The sequence below is a fragment of the Paramisgurnus dabryanus genome, unplaced genomic scaffold (assembly GCF_030506205.2).
Source record: "Paramisgurnus dabryanus unplaced genomic scaffold, PD_genome_1.1 h2tg000233l_1_57657__unordered_in_group10, whole genome shotgun sequence".
Taxonomy (NCBI): Eukaryota; Metazoa; Chordata; class Actinopteri; order Cypriniformes; family Cobitidae; genus Paramisgurnus; species Paramisgurnus dabryanus.
The window spans coordinates 7,501-12,642 of NW_027394131.1; positions in this window are offsets into that span (position 1 = coordinate 7,501).

The window sequence follows — 5,142 nt, forward strand, 5'->3', positions numbered from 1 at the left end:
CTGCTGGAAATTTTAAGGCTCCAAAACCTAAGTCGATGGGGTTGACCAACTGTTGGAGATTTTAAGGCTCCAAAACCTAAGTCGATGGGGTTGACCAACTGCTGGAAATTTTAAGGCTCCAAAACCTAAGTCGATGGGGTTGACCAACTGTTGGAAATTTTAAGGCTCCAAAACCTAAGTCGATGGGGTTGACCAACTGTTGGAGAAACTTTCGGGTTGACCAACTGCTGGAGGTATTTTCGGGTTGACCAACTGCTGGAGATCGTTTCGGGTTGACCAACGGTTTGGTTCTCCAGAGGGGCCGGGAGTATGGGGCTTAGGCCGGGGGGGAGTGCTTAAGAGTGGGTGCCCGGGACCGAACGGTGCGCCGGGTACGGGCTCCAGGGTGTCCGTGGCTGGTTCCGAGGCCGGCCTCGGGTGCACGGTGGTCGGGTAGAGGGGCCACCGTCCTCGGGGGTCCGGGGCCGGCCTCGGGTGCACTGTGGTCGGGTAGAGGTGCCACCGTCCTCGGGGGTCCGAGGCCGGCCTCGGGTGCACTGTGGTCGGGTAGAGGTGCCACAGTTCTCGGGGTCGTATCTCGGCCGGGGAAAGGGTTAGAGAGGCGAGGGTTGGCTCGTTGGAAAGGTCCCTCCGCGGGGCGTCCGAGGGTGGGTGTCCCGAAGGGCTGCGGCGAAGGGCTCCGGAGCTACGGCCGTGGGAATATCAAGGGGTGGTACCCCGTATCTCGGCCGGGGAAAGGGTTAGAGAGGCGAGGGTTGGCTCGTTGGAAAGGTCCATTCGCGGGGCGTCCGAGGGTGGGTGTCCCGAAGGGCTGCGGCGAAGGGCTCCGGAGCTACGGCCGTGGGAATATCAAGGGGTGGTACCCCGTATCTCGGCCGGGGAAAGGGTTAGAGAGGCGAGGGTTGGCTCGTTGGAAAGGTCCCTCCGCGGGTCGTCCGAGGGTGGGTGTCCCGAAGGGCTGCGGCGAAGGGCTCCGGAGCTACGGCCGTGGGAATATCAAGGGGTGGTACCCCGTATCTCGGCCGGGCTTAGGGTTAGAGAGGCGCGGGTTGGCTCGTTGGATAGGTCCGCTCCGGTAGAGCAACCGACCCAAGGGACGAGTCGATCCGACCCAAGGCGCCCGAGCTACGGGCGTTTAAAGGTCAGGCGGTGGTGCCCCGTATCTCGGCCGGGCTTGGGGTTAGAGAGACGCGGGTTGGCTCGTTGGAAAGGTCCCCTCCGGTGGAGCAACCGACCCAAAGGGCGAAGTCCTGGGACTTTGTGCGCCGGAGCTACGGGCGTTTAAAGGTCAGGCGGTGGTGCCCCGTATCTCGGCCGGGCTTAGGGTTAGAGAGACGAGGGTTGGCTCGTTGGAAAGGGCCGCTCCGGTAGAGCAACCGACCCAAAGGGCGAGTCGATCCGAGCAAAGGCGTCCGAGCTGCGGCCGTGGGAAAATCCGCGGAGGGACCGCCGTATCTCGGCCGGGCTTGGGGTTAGGGAGAAGCGGGTAGGCTCGTTCGAAAGGTCCCCTCGGGTGGAGCAACCGACCCAAAGGGCGAGTCGATCCGAGCAAAGGCGCCCGAGTTACGGCCGTTTAAAGGTCAGGCGGTGGTACCCCGTATCTCGGCCGGGCTTAGGGTTAGAGAGACGAGGGTTGGCTCGTTGGAAAGGTCCGCTCGGGTGGAGCAACAGACCCAAAGGGCGAGTCGATCCGAGCAAAGGCGCCCGAGCTGCGGCCGTTGGAAAATCCGGGGAGGGACCGCCGTATCTCGGCCGGGCTTAGGGTTAGAGAGAAGCGGGTTGGCTCGTTGGATAGGGCCGCTCCGGTAGAGCAACCGACCCGAAGGGCGAGTCGATCCGAGCAAAGGCGCCCGAGCTGCGGCCGTGGGAAAATCCGCGGAGGGACCGCCGTATCTCGGCCGGGCTTAGGGTTAGAGAGAAGCGGGTTGGCTCGTTGGATAGGGCCGCTCCGGTAGAGCAACCGACCCAAAGGGCGAGTCGATCCGAGCAAAGGCGCCCGTGCTGCGGCCGTGGGAAAATCCGCGGAGGGACCGCCGTATCTCGGCCGGGCTTAGGGTTAGAGAGACGAGGGTTGGCTCGTTGGATAGGGCCGCTCCGGTAGGGCAACCGACCCAAAGGGCGAGTCGATCCGAGCAAAGGCGCCCGTGCTGCGGCCGTGGGAAAATCCGGGGAGGGACCGCCGTATCTCGGCCGGGCTTAGGGTTAGAGAGACGAGGGTTGGCTCGTTGGATAGGGCCGCTCCGGTAGAGCAACCGACCCAAAGGGCGAGTCGATCCGAGCAAAGGCGCCCGTGCTGCGGCCGTGGGAAAATCCGGGGAGGGACCGCCGTATCTCGGCCGGGCTTAGGGTTAGAGAGACGAGGGTTGGCTCGTTGGATAGGGCCGCTCCGGTAGAGCAACCGACCCAAAGGGCGAGTCGATCCGAGCAAAGGCGCCCGTGCTGCGGCCGTGGGAAAATCCGGGGAGGGACCGCCGTATCTCGGCCGGGCTTAGGGTTAGAGAGACGAGGGTTGGCTCGTTGGATAGGGCCGCTCCGGTAGAGCAACCGACCCAAAGGGCGAGTCGATCCGAGCAAAGGCGCCCGTGCTGCGGCCGTGGGAAAATCCGGGGAGGGACCGCCGTATCTCGGCCGGGGAAAGGGTTAGAGAGACGAGGGTTGGCTCGTTGGATAGGGCCGCTCCGGTAGAGCAACCGACCCAAAGGGCGAGTCGATCCGAGCAAAGGCGCCCGTGCTGCGGCCGTGGGAAAATCCGGGGAGGGACCGCCGTATCTCGGCCGGGGAAAGGGCTAGAGGCTCGCGGGTAGGCTCGTTCGAAAGCTCCCCTCCGGCATAGCGACCGACCCGAAGGGCGAAGGCCCCGGACCCGAGGCGCCCGAGAAACGGCCGTGGGAAAATCCGGGCATAGACCGCCGTATCTCGGCCGGGGAAGGGGCTAGAGGCTCGCGGGTAGGCTCGTTCGAAAGGCCCCCTCCGGCGGAGCGACCGACCCAAAGGGCGAAGGCCCCGGACCCGAGGCGCCCGAGATACGGCCGCGGGAATTTCCGCGAGCTTCGACCGGACGTATCTCCGGCGGGCGGGGTCGCACGGACCCGAGGCCGGGCTCGTCGGAAAGCCCCGGGACGGACCTTTCGAACGAGACCGGCCGCGCGTCCGGGCGACCTCCGAGGCGGACGCTAGGGGCGCCGGAGCCCCGGACGAGCGAAAATTCCGCGACCACCCGCCCGTATCTCGGCCCGGGAAAGGGCCAGAGACTCGAGGGAGGGCTCGTTCGAAAGCTCCCCTCCGGCATAGCGACCGACCCGAAGGGCGAAGGCCCCGGACCCGAGGCGCCCGAGAAACGGCCGTGGGAAAATCCCGCGGGGGTAGGCCGTATCTCGGCCCCGGAAAGGGCTAGCGACGCGCGGGTGGGCTCGTTCGAAAGGCCCCCCGCGGAGGAGCCACCCACCCGAAGGGCGAAGGCCCCGGACCCGGGGCGCCGGAGCAGCGCGGTAACGAAATTCGAATTTTCGACCGGAAGTATCTCGGGCCCCCGGGGTCGCACGGACCCGCGGCCGGTCTCGTCGGAAAGCCCCGGGCGAGACCTTTCCGACGAGCCCGGCCCCGAGTCCGTAGGACCTTCCCCGGCCGAGATACGGCGCCCGGCAGTTCATTGGCCGATATCTCGGAAACGGGGCGTCGTAGACGCTCCGTGGTATTGGTGACCTTGACGATGCCGGGTCAGACGAGTCGGCCGCGGGCACGGGCCCGGGGGCGCCGGCCGCCAGAGTCGGGTGGCTCGCGCACTTCCAGGCGGGCCGCTCGCGCACCTCCAGGCACCCCGACCCACTCGCCGAGGCCGACCGAGGTGCGCCGTCCCGGCCGCGGACCGGTCGGGGTCCCCTCTCGAAAGGGCAGTAGTGTGAACAGGTGCCATCGGGTATATAGGGGAAGGGGTCCTCTCGAACCAGGCCTTCGAACCCGCGCGAGCCTAGCCCGGCAAGGCTCACCCTCCCCGGCCACGGGTTCGGCCTCCGTCCCCCTGGAGGTCCGGCACCTCCAGGGTCCCCGACCCTGCCTCCCCTGCCCGAGGGGAGGCCTCCGAGGCGGGCCTGACAGGGCGGCCCTCCCTCCTGGAAGTCCGGTTCCTCCAGGGTCCCCGACCCTGCCTCCCCTGCCCGAGGGGAGGCCTCCGAGGCGGGCCTGACAGGGCGGCCCTCCCTCCTGGAAGTATGGTTCCTCCAGGGCACGCGTCCCTACCTCCGTAGCCCAGATGGGTGACTCCGAGGCGGGCCTGACAGGGCGGCCCTCCCTCCTGGAAGTCCGGTTCCTCCAGGGCACACGTCCCTGCCTCCTTAGCCCAGAGAGGTGACTCCGAGGCGGGCCTGACAGGGCGGCCCTCCCTCCTGGAAGTCCGGTTCCTCCAGGGCACACGTCCCTACCTCCGTAGCCCAGATGGGTGACTCGAAAGCGGGCCTGACAGGGCGGCCCTCCCTCCTGGAAGTCTGGTTCCTCCAGGGCACACGTCCCTGCCTCCTTAGCCCAGAGAGGTGACTCCGAGGCGGGCCTGACAGGGCGGCCCTCCCTCCTGGAAGTCCGGTTCCTCCAGGGCACACGTCTCTGCCTCCTTAGCCCAGAGAGGTGACTCCGAGGCGGGCCTGACAGGGCGGCCCTCCCTCCTGGAAGTCCGGTTCCTCCAGGGCACACGTCCCTGCCTCCTTAGCCCAGAGAGGTGACTCCGAGGCGGGCCTGACAGGGCGGCCCTCCCTCCTGGAAGTCCGGTTCCTCCAGGGCACACGTCTCTGCCTCCTTAGCCCAGAGAGGTGACTCCGAGGCGGGCCTGACAGGGCGGCCCTCCCTCCTGGAAGTCCGGTTCCTCCAGGGCACACGTCCCTACCTCCGTAGCCCAGACGGGTGACTCGAAAGCGGGCCTGACAGGGCGGCCCTCCCTCCTGGAAGTCTGGTTCCTCCAGGGCACACGTCCCTGCCTCCTTAGCCCAGAGAGGTGACTCCGAGGCGGGCCTGACAGGGCGGCCCTCCCTCCTGGAAGTCCGTTTCCTCCAGGGCACACGTCCCTACCTCCGTAGCCCAGATGGGTGACTCGAAAGCGGGCCTGACAGGGCGGCCCTCCCTCCTGGAAGTCTGGTTCCTCCAGGGCACACGTCC